Raw genomic sequence first — 16,138 nt, 5'->3', positions numbered from 1 at the left:
CTGACTCCCTAGTTCAAACAATTCTGCCTCAGCCTCCTGAGTAGCTGGGATTACAGGCACCAGCCACCACACCCAGCTAATTTTTTTTTATTTTTAGTAGAGACAGGGTTTCACCATGTTGGCCAGGATGGTCTCGATCTCCTGACCTCATGTTACCCCCACGTTGGCTTCCCAAAGTGCTGGGATGACAGGTATGAGCCACTGCCTCCAGCTTGAATTAATTTTTGTGTCTAGTATAAGGAAGGAGTCCAGTTTCAATCTTCTGCATGTGGCGAGCAAGTTATCCCAGCATCATTTATTGAATAAGGAGTCCCTTCCCCGTTTCTTGTTTTAGTCAGGTTTGCTGAGGATCACATAGTTATAAATGTGTGGCCTTGTTTCTGGGTTCTCTATTCTGTTCCATTGGTATGTTTTGTACCAGTATCATGCTCTTTTGAATATTGTAGTCCTGTAGCATAGTTTGAAGTTGGATGGCATGATGCCTCTAGCTTTGTTCTTTTTGCTTAGGATTATCTTGGCTATTTAGGCTCTCTTTTGGTTCCATATAAATTTGAAAATAGTTTTTCTAGTTCTGTGGAAAATGTAATTGGTTGTTTAATAGAAATAACATTAAATCTATAAATTGCTTTTGGCAGCATGGCCATTTTAACAATATTGATTCTTCCTATCCATGAGCACAGAATGTTTTTCCATTTACTTGTGTCATCTCTGATTTACATGAGCAGTTTAGTGTTTTTCATTCCTTGTGGAGATCTTTTACCTCCCTAGTTAGCTGTATTCCCACGGGTGTGTGTGTGTGTGTGTGCGCGCATGTGTGTGAATTGTGAATGGGATTGCATTCCTGATTTGGCTCTCAGGTTAAATGTTGTTGGTGTATAGGAATGCTAGCAATTTTTGCACATTGGTTTTGTATTCCCACGGGGGTGTGTGTGGTGTGTGTGCACGCGTGTGTGTGAATTGTGAATGGGATTGCATTCCTGATTTGGCTCTCAGGTTAAATGTTGTTGGTGCATAGGAATGCTAGCAATTTTTGCACATTGGTTTTGTATTCCCACGGGTGTGTGTGTGTGTGCGCGCATGTGTGTGAATTGTGAATGGGATTGCATTCCTGATTTGGCTCTCAGGTTAAATGTTGTTGGTGTATAGGAATGCTAGCAATTTTTGCACATTGGTTTTGTATTCCCACGGGTGTGTGTGTGTGTGCGCACATGTGTGTGAATTGTGAATGGGATTGCATTCCTGATTTGGCTCTCAGGTTAAATGTTGTTGGTGTACAGGAATGCTAGCAATTTTTGCACATTGGTTTTGTATCCGTTCTGAGGCTTTACTGAAGTTGTTTCTCAGCTGAAGGAACTTTTGGGCAATTACTTTGGGGCTTTCTAAATATAGAATAATGTTGTCTGCAAACAGGGCATCTTTGACTTCCTCTCTTCCTATTTGGATGCCCTTCATTTCTTTGTCTTGACTGATTGCTCTTGCCAGGACTTCCAATACTACATTGAATAGGAGTGGTGAGAAAGGGCATCTTTGTCTTGTGCTGGCTTCCAAAAGGAGTATTTCCAGCTTTTGCCCAGTCAGTATGATGTTGGCTGTGGCTTTGTCATAGATGGCTTTCATTATTTTGAGGTATGTTCATTCAGTAACTAGTTTATTGATAGTTTTTAATATGAAGAGATTTTGAATTTTTTGAAAGTCTTTGCTGCATCTATTGAGATAATAATGGTTTTTGTCTTTAGTTCTGTTTATGTGATAAATCATATTTATTGAATTGTGTATGTTGAATCAACCTTACATCCCTAGGATAAAGACTGCTGCATCATGGTGGATTAGCTTTTTGATATGCTGCTAAGTTCAGTTTGCCAATATTTTGTTGAGAATTTTTACATCAATGTTCATCAAGGATATTGGCCTGAAGTTGTCTTTCTTTATTGTGTTTCTGCCAGGTTTTGGTATCAGGATGATCCTGGCCCCAGAGAATGAGTTAGGGAGGAGTTTTTCCTCCTCAACTTTTTTGGAGTAATTTTAGTAGGAATGGTACCAGTTCTTTGTACATCTGGCATCTGGTAGAATTTAGCTGTGAATCTACCTGGTCCTGTCCTTTTTTTTTTTTCCCCCTTTTTTTCAGTTGTTAGGCTAGTTAGTAGTGATTTCAGAGCTTGTTATTGGTCTGTTCAGGGATTTAATTTCTTCCTGGTTCAGATTTGGAAGGGTGATATGTCCAGAAATTTATCCATTTCTTTTTAATTTTCTAGTTTCTGTGCATAGAGGTATTCATAATATATCTGGTGGCTATTTGTATTTTTGTTTGGTCACTGGTAATGACTCCCTTGTCTTTTCTGATTGTGTTTATCTGGATCTTCTCTCTTTTCTTCTTTATTAGTCCATCTAGCAGTCAGTTTCATTTATTTATTTATTTTTTTTCAAAAAAGAAAAACACCTCCTGGATTTGTCGATCTTTTGATGATTCTTTACGGCTTAATCTTCAGTTCAACTCTGATTTTGGTTATTTCTTGTCTTCTGCTAGCTTTGGGATTAATTTTCTCTTAGTTCTTTGGTATTTTTAGTTGTAAGTTTCGGTTGTTAGATTGAGATCTTTCTAACTTTTTAAACTCCGTACTTTAAGTTCTGGAGTGCATGTGCTGATCACGCAGGCTTGTTACATAGGTACGCACATGCCACGGTGGTTGGCTGCATTCATCACTCCATAATCTGCATTAGGTATTTCTCCTAATACTATTTTCCCCACCCTCCTCAACCCCAAACTGTCTCTTGTGATGTTTCCCTCCTTGTGTCCATGTGTTCTCACTGTTCAACTCCCACTTATGAGTGAGAACATGCAGTGTTTGGTTTTCTGTTCTTGTGTTAGTTTGCTGAGAAGACAATTTCCAGATTCATCCATGTCGCTGCAAAGGACATGAATTCATCCTTTTTAATGGCTGCATAGTATTCCATATATATATGTGCCACATTTTTTTTTTATCCAGTCTATCACTGATGGGAATTTTGGTTGGTTCCAAGTCTTTGCTATTGTGAACAATGCTGCAGTAAACATACATGTGCATGTATCTTTATAATAGAATAATTTATAATTCTGTCGGTATATACCCAGTAATGGGACTGCTGGGTCAAATGGTATTTCTAGTTCTAGATCTTGAGGAATTGCCACACTGTCTCCCACAACGTTTGAACTAATTTACACTCCCACTGACAGTGTAAAAGTGTTCCTATTTCTCCACATCCTCTCCAGCATCTGTTGTTTCCTGATTTTTTAATAATTGCCATTCTAACTGGTGTGAGATGGTATCTCAATGTGGTTTTAATTTGCATTTCTCTAATCAGTGATAATGAGATTTTTTTCATATGTTTGTTGGCTGCATAAATGTCTCCTCTTGAGAAGTGACTGTTATCCTTTACCCACTTATTGATGGGGTTGTTTTTCTCTTGTCAATTTGTCTAAGTTCTTTGTAGATTCTGGATATTAGACATTTGTCAGATGGTGGCTGTTTGGCTGGTAGCTGCATCATTCTAATCTCTGTTCTAGCTTCACCTGGGCCTCTTCTCTGTGTCTTGATTTGTTGTTTTTGTAAAGACATCAACCATTGGATTTAGGGACCACCTTAATCTAGTTTGACCTCATCTTAACTAATTACGTCTGCAAATACCCTGTTTTTATATAAGGTCACATTCTGAGGTTCCGGGTGGACATGAATTGTAGAGGAACACTATTTAACCCAGTATTATCTCCAAATAACTTCAATTTTTCTCTTTCTCCAATTTAATTAGCCTCTCACAGTTAACTTTATATGTATTTTTCTTATTCTGAAAATATAAATATTACATGTGAACTGAAGAAATGTGAATCATTAAGACCATGAGAATCTATGGATTGATTTTCCCATACTAAGGCTCTGCTCCAAGTATTCAACTTTCTTTCAGAGAGATCAAATATGTACTTGGTACATTAAAGTGTTTTTAAAATTCTTTCCTCAATGTTCTACATTTATGGTATGCCAGTAACAATGTCTTATTTCTCTCTGTCTGTCTCCATTATATCCAGATGGGCCACATTACTTCCATAAAGCCTTTTGATTGAGAGAAGATTTTGCTCCGGTGGACTTTGTTTTTTATCTACAGTTTTCTCATCTTCATAATTATATGACAATCTTTAGCTCTTATGGTTGCTGCAAGATGATATTTACTTGGCATTGCACATTTACTTAAGTCATGAAACGTTGTTGGTGTCTCTGCATCTCATTGCCTATGGCTCCCTCTCCAGCTCCCTGAGGCTGCATTGTGCTTTCTGGGGCAATCTTCAAACAATGACCTGTAGGAGTTAGTGTATAAACATTCCTGCAAGTGAAATAACACTCTGTGTGTTCAATGTTGGCTCCCAAGTTCCCTTGTGGGATTAAGCTCTTCAGTCATCCACCCAGAAACTGACACAATATCACATCCTTATTGCGTTGTTTCCTTCCCCGTCTCACCTCACTATTTCTCTTGTGCTGCTTTCAAGGATTATCTCCCATATAAACTACTTGCATTTGAATTCAACTAAGACAAATAGTCACTGTATCCTTACTGAGAATGAAATGTGAAGCTTTAAAATGATTAAAGGGGGTCTGTGTCCAGGTTTTCGGAAAAGATCTGATTGTCTCTGAGGTTCCTTTTTAGTGGGCAGTCTGCTAAAATCTACCTGCCATCTCGTTTTCATTCAGTGAACTTTTTCTGATGTCCTGCTCAAGTCCTTTTCATTCAATGAAATTTTGCCTCTTCTGGCAACATACAACTTTTGAGGCAGCTGACCAGTGCCTCCAGTGCTTAACACAGGCCTGCCAAGCGTCATGTATCATGATCTTGGGCCACTCTGTGTGGTCTCCTCTTTTCCTAAGGCGTATACTCTGAACTCCTTGCCCTGACTAATTTCTAAACCACATTCAATCTTTCACTTGCACCTCCAAATCAATTTCAGATCTATTTGCCCTCTGAATTTTATGTTTTTTCTTTATTCAATAATTTTATAAATATATATTGAGATCCTACCATTTCCTAGGCCTGTACCAGATGTGCAGATGTGCACAGGACTAAATCTCCATCCTCATTCTGTGTTCCCCTTGCTTCACTCTCTCTGTGAAGCGTCTTATTGATAACAGAAACAAATGGGTTATTTTAAGTAAATAAAAGGGATTTATTTAAGTGCATCTAGTAGCTTACAGAATTTTAAGGATGGCCAAAATGTCAAAGTTGAAAACTGCTCACCCCAGAACAATACCCAAAATCACATCTCAGAAATTATTTCTCAGGAAAAAAATGCCATTGTCACTGCTGATAAAACTTCTGCACTTTTGGACTCTTGGTACTGGGTGTAGCTACTGCCTTTGCTGCTACTTTCTCTAAAATGGACTTCATACTTTCCACGATAGGCAGTTCTAAAAGGTTCCCAGTAATCCCTACCTGCTTGTATTCACATCCTTATGTAATCTCTTCTCCCTGGTGTGAGCTGAACTTAGTGACTTGCTTGTAACTAATAGAACGTGCAAAATTATGGGATGTTACTTCTGCAATTAAGTTATTAAAGATGTGAATTCTGTCTTGCTTGCATTCTTTCTCTGGATCTTCTTGTTTGCTGGCAATAATGAAGCAAATCCAGATGTGGGAGCTGACCTATGAATATGCCCCTGGAATCAGGAGCTGAGAGCAGCCTCCAGCAAAAAGGAAGCAAAGAGCTGAAGCCCAAGGTCCAACCACCTATGAGGAACTAAATCCTGCCAATAACTATGTGCAGCCAGCACCCTGACTGCATCCTTGAGACATACTTGAAAGAGAAGACTCAGTTACACTGTGCCCAGATTCGTGATCCTCCGAAACTCAGTAACAAATGTTGTTTTAAGCCATTAAATGATGGCATAATTTGTTATGTGGCAACAGACAACTAAGACACCATTCTTAGTGATTTATATTCCTACCTGCAGATTCCAGTCTGTTAAGATAGCATTTGACTGGGCCTACATCATACATTTGTACTCTTGACTCAAGGAGGCATAGAGGGCAAGAAACCAGCATTTTCATCTCTAATAGTAGGAGGTGTTTTATTCCTCACAACAAAACATATACAGGGGGTTTTCCCAAATATAGAAAAGACTTTTGTATTCTGGTCAGTTAAAAACAATGCGTATTGTCCTCTATGATGATTAGAAAGCCAGAAAACCAGTTCAAATGATGGTCCAAGAAGAAGCAAATATCTTGCCTTCCTATACAAATACAGGTAGCAATTACCCACGATTCTTGCCCTTATGTAGGCAACTGTCTCCTCCAGTCTTCTCTGGGTTCCTGTAATATGTGGGGCTTGGAAAGAAGCTGCTGAAGTGTCTTCTTTAGACTTCTTATTGATTTCTAGGGTTTGATTTTATGTTGGGCCATATCAGTTATTAGAAATAATTTATTTCTTACGTACTGTTTTGTAGAGCTCCACAGTGATCAGCTAGTTGGGACAAGAAGAGAAAGCTCTGAAATACCAATAGACTTTGTTCTTTCCCATGGAACACTTTCAAATAGGTATCTACAATAGTCATCGAAAGTGTTAGAAGTCCACTGGAAAGGCCCAAATGCACAAGACGCAATAATTCTGCTCAGTAGCACAATCATAGGCCTCACAACAGAGGAGAAAAGGACAGGTGCCCTAGAGCTGTGCTTGCTGTTATAAGAGGAAACAATCCCAAGTGCCTAACTACTGCAGATCTTGGGGAAAAGAAATGCCAGCTTGAAGGCAGAAGTCTATTAGTATATGAAATCCTTAACACTGAAAGATATGTGCTGTGTAGAAAGAAACTTCACTCTAGAGACTATAGGGAGAAAACTATGTCAACAGAAAACAGTCAAATTCCAATGAGCAGAGAACCAGTAAGTATTTATCCAACACCCATCCTGTGCCTGTCCCTGTCTGGGCACTGGAGAGATTATGAGGATGATGAAAGCATGTCCTGCTTTCAAAAACTGCACAGGATCTTATGGGGAACAAAAGGATATCAAGGCCAAGGCTAAAATATATGAATAGGACAAGAGGTTGTGTGATACTGAGAAAGGAGGACATTGTGGTATGCCACTTACTGTTATATGCATGTTGTAGAATGTCAAGAGTCTATTAATTTTCCTTTTCTTTATTTAACCTATTACTAATGTAATGTGTCCAGAGGATTTGGAGCTGATGAGAGCTGTATTGTTCAGGAGGGTGCATGCCCTAATTTTATTTTGAGAGGAGTATATAGTGCAAATCAGGCAAATTATGGCAGTCCTCTAAATGATAATCCCAGAAGATGATTTCATGCTTTGGTATCTGGACAAAAGGGTTATGTAAATTACCTACATAGTGGGAATTACCTGTTATATTTATTTTTCCTTTAATGACAATGCTGTCTTTTATTATCATCTTGATGTGTAAACAGAAATAATGCCTTGTATTTCTAGCTGACTGCATGACTTCTCTCTGCCCTTGAATAGCCTTAACAAGTTAATTAATAATGACTTTTTCAGTGCATTTTCCATTAGTACACATTAAATATGTGAAAAGCTGTCCTTTCTTTCTAACCAAAGCATATGTAATACTTGCTGGCGAATTTGAATATATGAGTGATAGCAAAAACAATTCAGAGGAATGAATGGAGCCACAAATTGCATAGTGCATTGGGAAAAATCATGACTGATAGAAAAAAATATTGTTCACTAATATGTAATTTAAGAATATTCTATGTACAATTTTCTTTATTATCTTGGAAGACAATGTTGTAATAAGTACATAATTAGTGATATTAGTGGTATACATGTTTTCAAAACAATAGACATATTATATTTGTGCAGAAATAAAGTTAGGCAATTTTAGTGAGGAAGTTGAACAATTATGGAATTTAGTATGTTATGATTTTGTGCAAATAAGTAGTCATTAAAAGAAATTTTTGAAAGTGGTAGGCTGTCATCTTTTTCTTGAGGGCTAGAATGATAACTTAGAAAAAAGTTATGTTGAAAACATGTTTCTTTCAAATTGTGTCTGGTCCTCTTTTCTGGGAAAAGGATGACTCATTGGTTATAGACTCTCAGTGGTATCACCTTTACCTAAAATTACTCTTTGTGATTATATTTCCCAACTCAGATGCAAGCCTGTTAGGACTTTATTTCTGTAGATCAGATATATAGCCTTAAAACCTACAATGTTATGTGCAACTCTCCATTTATAGCCACTGTCCAAAACAGAGATTTTCCTCTGTTGCAAATTGGCCACATGAAATTATACTTAAACCTGTTCACTTCTGGTTGTACTAACCCATGACTTAGTCAGTACTGCCCAACACTGAAGAGGGACCATTAACAATATATTGTGAAACAAAGTGGACCTTTTCTGTTGTTTTACTTTAACTTTAATTGACTCAGGTTATAACAAGGTGGTAAATAATAGACTCCCTCAAAGGAGGGGGAATCTAGCTTGTTTATCTAGCACAGTGTTAAATATTTTCTTTACTGACAGATGACTAAGCTGCTCATCTTTAAGAGCAGAGTTTGTTCACACTGATTTCTTTTTTAGTTCTTAAGTCTTATTACAGTAACTCAGCATTTCCCCCCAAAATGTGGGAATTAAAAACATAAATAAACCAAGTTGAGGAAATAATAGACCAAGATTTATAAACAAAAATATGCCTGAGAACACATGGACACAGGGAGGGGAGCATCACACACTGGGGTCTGTAGGGGGAAAATAGGGGAGGGACAGCGGGGGGTGGGGAGTTGGGGAGAAATGTCAGATATAGGTGATGGGGAGGAAAGCAGCACATCACACTGCCATGTGTGTACCCATGCAACAATCTTGCATGTTCTTCACATGTACCCCAAAATCTAAAATGCAAAAAAAAAAAAAATAAAGCTTTTGTAGCAAAGGTATGATGAAATTTTTAAGAATTGCCAAATGTTACTTTGTTAAAAATTATATTTAAGATATATATTTCCAGGTGCTAAAGTAGCTCAACAAAACTTTACTTATTATTCAGTTATGTGGGGTTTTTTTTTAGTAATAAGTTTAAGAAAACCAAAACAAAAAACAAAAAACCAAAACCAAACAAAAAAGCAAAAAGAACAAAACAGTGCCACATATCCTTTGACTTTAAGCGAACCTTATTTACCTGAGGATACATAACATTATAATAATTCTTAATATAGCTATTTACTTGGGTTATTTAACAAGGAGCAGATTATCCTTATTCAGTCTTCTGTTTTCCTCAGAAGACAGAAGATGATTCCTATTTTTAAACCATATTATATGGTCCGAATGCATAGTATTGTTCAGATATCTATGGTCTAATTTTAATGAAAGCAAATTTTATGAGAGCTTATTAATTAAAGGATATTTTTAGAATTAGCATTTATCCTGGAGGACTGTGGACTTACTAGTAAGAAAAAAAGATAATTTTACTGAATTTCTATCTAGTTTTTAACATGAATTTTATTGTGTATATGTGAAGTTTACAACATGGTATTATGAATACATGTAGGTACATGGATATGCAGAAATACCTACAGATCATGCAATGATTACTACAGTAAAGCAGGATAGCAGGACTATCATCTCATGTAGGGTCCAGCCCTACAGGGTCCTGTAAGCCCCTCTCTGCTGGTGTGGAGATGAGGAGCTGTGGAAATAGAAGACAAAACACACGAAGAAAGAGAAAACAGAGTGTGGGCCTGGGGGTCCACTGCCACCAAAGCGTGGAGTATGGCAGTGATCCCAAGTGTCTGGATGCTCTGACTTTTATTGAGTACAAAGCAGGGGGACAGGCAGGTAGAATGAAGTAATGGTAGTTAGTGATAGGGTCAGGTATATCACGTGTCTTGGAGACAGGGGCCCAAGACTTTGAAGAAGCTGAGGCAAGGGAAAAAAACCTAAGGCATCGACACTTTTTTCACACTTGTTAAGAAACAGCAAGATCACTAAGATTTATGTTACTATTACTAATTCTTCTAAGAAAAAGAGGAACCAGGTGCAGAAGCAGAACTTGAAAGTAGACATGGAATGTGACCACTGAAGCACAGCACCACATAGAGACAATTAAGTTCCCACATGTCTGTGGGCTTCCCTGACAGCTGTCAGGCTTACCACAAGAGCTTGGAAGAGTGCAGTTTTCTCCTCACTCCCCGGAGTTAGGAGATGTCTCAGCCATCTTGGAATTCTCCTTCCCTAGCTAGCTAAACAGCGGGTGCTTTCACAGCACTGACACTGTCACACAGCCAAGGCATCCTCCAGCAGCCCTTATGCAGGCGTGACAGAGGACTTAGAGCAACTTGCCTTAGGGTCACCTCTTTTCCAATGCCACTTCAGTCCCATACTTCTTGACCTGAGATTTATTAGTAAGATTAAGAGTTATGTGATTATATATATATGTATGTATTTATGATTACATATGGATAGCTATGTGATTATGATTATAGAAATAACTATATCTCTAATTCTTTCTTAATTCTGTGTTTATATGACAACATGCTGAGGCTTCAGAGAGACCCTTGCCTCGGCTCTTGCGGGGCTCCCCCTGACAATCTCACATATAGTAGTAACTATTTTGTGATAACAAGAGCAGCTTAAATCTATTTGCTTAACAAAAATCCCTAATTCAATGCAGATTTACTAACTTTAGTCTTCACGTTGTAACTTAGGTTTCTAGATTTGCTCCTTCTACATATTTGCTATTTTGTGTCCTTTGCCGGATGTCTTTCTATTTCTTCTTCCCCCACTGCACAGTAATGTTTCATTCTCTATCTCTGTGTGTTTCAGCTCTTTTTAAAATTTCACGTCAGTGTGATCATTTAATATTTTTCTATGTATGTGTGGCCTATTTCATTTAGCCACACATTATGTCCTCCAGGCTTATCCACGTTGAAGTAAATAGTGGGATCTCCTTTTTTAAGGATGAATAATATTCTGTTGTGTATATATATATATGCTACATTTTCTTTATCCATTCATCCATTGGTGGACATGTAGGTTTTCCCCTTATATTGGCTGTTGTGAATAAAGCTGCAATGAACATGGAAGTGCAGATATCTTACAAAGCAGGCTTTCATCTCCTTTGGGTATTTAGTCAGAAGAGGGATTCTAAATGAAGCTGTTTAGAATTTTTTTTTTAAAGTTCAATTAATTTCAAGGGACCGATTCCCATTTTGTAATTCATTTTTCCTAAAAGCAGATATAGTAAATTTAAACCAAATCCCTGAAGTAGCTGTTTTATATCCTATCTATATTTTTAGTGGTTTGAAGAGGCTACTTTATAAGTTTATAATGTAAAAGACCTTTTCTGGTGGTGTTACATAAAACGTAGCTTCTTCATGAAATTCCTAATTTTTTCAATCACATGTATACAAGAAAACTAGTTATAACAATGCGGGGATGCACAGATTAATGGTGCAGCCTAGGTTCTAGCAGGCAATAAGTAAAAGTCAAATTCCCAAATTGCCAAATATATTTTAACTTCATAATATAGTTTCTTATACTATGGTGCAAGTGTTGAATCCAGTATTCTCATTTTAAAAGCTCTTCAGTCAAACAATGTTGGTCATTCATTCATTTACTTAGCATCTTGCATATACAAGCTATATGTTAAGGATTGTGAAGGGTTAAAAAAAATATTTGAAGTTAAGGTTTGTGCCAAAAGTTGTCCCATGAAAAAAACAACTAAAAACAGGAGGCTATGTATGATTAGTTCCAAATATTTTTAGTTGAAGAAATAACTATAGTAGGAGGTCAGATGATGCAGCGTTCAGTGAAGGTTAGAGGGTGGGAAGAAAGCTGTTTTGGGAAAGTGGGTTTTGAACCTGGAAATAGAAACTTCCAGAAACAGAAATAAAAAGTGGATGTGCAGAAAGAACTTGGAGGACCATTCCAGCTGGGGAAACAGCTGTCAAATGACAGATGCAGGAAATTTAAATAAACACATTGGGGACAGTGAGAGGTTAATACAGAGGAATAATTGGAAAATAAGGCTGGATAATAGATTTGAAACATATTTTAAGGGACTTAAATAATAACTTATGAAATTTTCATTATAGTTTACAGCTCTCAATGATTACTCTTTAGTCAATGTTACAGAGGGAAAGAATGATTTGGAAAATGTACCTGAGTGTAAAATCTATGTCAAAATCCAAGAGAACTAGAGTAGCCAAGATAATCTTGAAGAAGAAAAACAGTTTGGAGGGGTTATACCATCAAATATTTTTACTGTAAAGATACAGAAATACAGACACATAAGCATATCCATACAAGAAAAAATAAACTACCCAATAGATTAGTAGCTGAGAAACAGACCTGCATGCCTAGCATATAGCAGAGGCACCAATGCAATGCAATAAATGGTGGTATATAAAAAGAATATTGGTGTAGGAATTTTAATAATGTAAATCCTGATTCTGACCTTATGTCATACACAAAATTTGAGATGAATGATAGACTGTTAATGTGAAAATAAATACATACATAAATATGTATGTAATTCAATTTTCTTTAAAAAATGGGCACAATGCTTCAATAGTCAGCTTAGGGGAAAAAAATTTCAACTAGCCAAGGTGCATATAAAATGCTGCTCAAGTTTGTTAGCCACCATGGAAATACTAATTAAAATCACAATAAATATAATTTAAACTCCTATCAAATTGGCTAAAAGTGAAACAATGGCCCGGATTAAGTATTAGCAAGGGAAGGTGTGGCTCAACTGGAGATTTGATATTGGTAGGTGGGAGAGTAAATATGAAATTATCTGGCAATGTCTAAAGCCAAATGTACATGTCTTTGTAACTCAGCAATTCTACTCTTAGGTATATATATCAGATACCAATGAGTGTTTATTTCTATTAAAAGATGTACATGCAAACTTTAAAACAACTTACAGAAGTTTTATTTGTATAAGCCCTAAAATGGAGAAGTCTAAAAGTCCACTATAACAATAAATGAATTGTAGTACATTCTTTTTTTTAATTGAGAGGGAGTTTTGCTCTTGCTACCCAGACTGGAGTGCAATGGCACAATCTCGGCTCATCGCAACCTCCACCTCCTGGGTTCAGGCAATTCTCCTGCCTCAGCCTCCCGAGTAGCTGGGATTACAGGCACGCACCACCATGCCCAGATAATTGTTTTTGTATTTTTAGTAGAGACGGGGTTTCACCATGTTGACCAGGATGGTCTCGATTTCTTGACCTCGTGATCCACCTGCCTCGGCCTCCCAATGTAGTACATTCTAATGAAATATTTTACGACAGCGGAAAAAAGACAACTTAGCTACTTCTCACAGGCATTATGTTGAATGAAAGAAGTCAGACAAAAAAGAATGCATATGGGATCATTTCATTTGTACATAGTTTAAGACAGGAATCAGACTAGTGATTACCTTGGGAGGGTGGTTGTTGACTGGGATGAACCATGAGAGAGTCTTCTAGGGGGATATAAATGTCTTATATTCTATTCATATGGTAGATATAGAAGTAGATACATATGAAAAGTTCATTAAGCTCTACATTTAGGATTTACATACTTTACTGTAAGCAAATTATTCTTCAACTTAAAGTCACAAAACTAACCAGATTTTAGAAAGTCTCTTGCTTTTTTAAATTGCTCATCTACATATTTTCACTGTGCATCCACGAGTGTTTGCATCTGTTACCTTCTCATTCTTAGTTGATTTACTCTTATTACTCATCTTGTCTGTTCACTGAGTCTGTGAACTTGACTCTCAGAACATAAACACCCTGGACCCTTGGTACTGCTTCCGTCTATGGGATGATAATATTTACAGCTAATGTTAATTGTGAGTTACTGGGCTAAGTGTTTTATATGGAGTATCCCATTTTATTCGCACAATGAACTCATGAACTAGCTACTATTTTCATTGTTTTACTGGTGAAACTTTGAGAGATGAAGTAACTCTCGGAAGAACTGGCATTTGAATTTAGATTCATCACATTTGAGTTCAGCTTCTTAAATACCACGCTATGGGAAAGACTGGAAACATGAGAAAGACTAATTCTGATTTTCCAAGTTGTTTTTTTTAATAGCAGTGCAAATTGTAAGTCACAAAAAATCTTACAGATGGGCCAATTCAGGCAGAATCAATGTGGAGAACACATCATAAAATCAATGCTTAGGATGAGCACAGGGGCTCTGGGTGAAAGCAGATGCTCTGCCATTTCCGTACAATTGTTCAGAATTACATCAACGATTGGTATCTTTCATTAATTAGAGGTATCTAAAAATTAAAAAATAGTATTAAGAAAACACTAAATTTACCAGTGGGGTATAAAAATGTTGATTAGAAATGAACGAAGACCCGTATTTTGTGTGCCAAACATTTCAAAAAGTAAAATATTCTGGAGTTAGTTTTTAAAATCTGTTGATTCCTGACCCCCATTCCCAGACACCATTGTAGAAATTATAAAACATCATCTAATTTGAAGTTGGACATGTCTGGAAGTGCATTTGAAAGATTCAAATTATGGCCGAGTGTGGTGGCTCAAGCCCGTAATCCCAGCACTTTGGGAGGCCAAGGCGGGTGGATCACGAGGTCAAGAGATCGAGACCATCCTGGTCAACATGGTGAAACCCCGTCTCTCCTAAAAATACAAAAAAATTAGCTGGGCACGGTGGTGCGTGCCTGTAATCCCAGCTACTCGGGCGGCTGAGGCAGGACATTTGCCTGAACCCGGGAGGCGCAGGTTGCAGTGAGCCGAGGTTGCGCCATTGCACTCCAGCCTGGGTAACAAAAGCGAAACTCCATCTCAAAAAAAAAAAAAGAAAAAGAAAAAGAGAAGAAAGATTCAAATTATTTATTTATTTATTCACTTTTATTCTTCTTTGGACTTAACAAGTAGACTTGTACAAAGCAGTTTTTTTCAGTGAAAAACAATCTTTGATAACTGTAGCTAAATAGCATCTGTAGTATACTGTAGCTTCCCTTTTTAAAATAAATATTCCAAAATATAAAATTCCTCATGTAGGAATGGTAGATCAGGAATCTACCATTATATTTATTTCTCCATAATGAGAGAAATAAAATTCCTTAGGGAGGAATGGTAGATAGCCAAAACCTATGAGTTGTTTCTGACACTTATGACTCTCTTTCACCTAAAAATTAATAATGAACCAAATCATTTTCAGTTTATTAATCTCTCAGATACTTTCAGTTTCATCTATGTCATTGTGCTAGTTGAGTCCGTTTGAATTATTTCCCACCTGAGCTACTCTAATAACTTTCTTTTTTTTTTTTTTTTTAGATGGAGTTTTGCTCTTGTTACCCAGGCTGGAGTGCAATGGCGTGATCTCGGCTCACCGCAACCTCCGCCTCCTGGGTTCAGGCAATTCTCCTGCCTCAGCCTCCCGAGTAGCTGGGATTACAGGCACGCGCCACCATGCCCAGCTAGTTTTTTGTGTTTTTAGTAGAGACGGGGTTTCACCATGTTGCCCAGGACGGTCTCGATCTCTTGACCTCATGATCCACCCACCTCGGCCTCCCGAAGTGCTGGGATTAAAGACTTGAGCCACCGCACCTGGCCTCTAATACCTTTCTAAATTGTTTTCTTCCGTCTATTTTCCACCTGCCTCTTAAATATTTTTATGCTGATCCCAGGGCAATTCCTCTTAAAACACAAATCTTATCATGAATTTTCTTAATAACTGTTTAAAATTATTTAGTGGTCCATCATTTTCTTGATGCAAAATCCTTGAATATGTGACACATTCTCCCACATTCTTGGAATTATTGGACTGTCTTTTCATAGATTACTGATGCATTTACCTTCTACTTCCAAAGTACAACTAAAATGATCTTTTCCATGCATTTTGCATGAACTTCCTTAATCTCAACTGGGTTCATCAGCTTCAAAGAGTGTATCTAGGGTACTTATAGAATTCTTAGGCAGTTTTCTTAAAGATTTTTACCATTTTCTGTTTTAGGAGGATTTTATTGAGGTTGTTAAAGACCCATTTATCCCTCAGACCCTTTGATAAACAACAAAAAATGAGATTTAAACGATTTGCAACTTGTCTGTTACTCTAAAAAGATTCCCTTTTCTTTTTGAGAGAAGGGTTGTGAAATTGTACTCATTGGTTTTTATGATGTAAAAATGC

The 16,138-nt window shown here is 37.2% G+C and overlaps 1 long non-coding RNA gene across 1 annotated transcript in view; it reads left to right on the top strand.

The window, feature by feature from the left end:
* The window catches only part of LOC118146914 (uncharacterized), a 336,502-nt gene that overhangs the window by 111,713 nt on the left and 208,651 nt on the right, over nucleotides 1–16,138 (top strand). The window lies entirely within an intron of this gene.

The sequence above is a fragment of the Callithrix jacchus genome, chromosome 13 (assembly GCF_049354715.1).
Source record: "Callithrix jacchus isolate 240 chromosome 13, calJac240_pri, whole genome shotgun sequence".
NCBI classification, from domain to species: Eukaryota; Metazoa; Chordata; class Mammalia; order Primates; family Cebidae; genus Callithrix; species Callithrix jacchus.
Note: the sequence above shows the minus strand (reverse complement) of the source record. Positions and strands in the feature narration are given on the sequence as shown.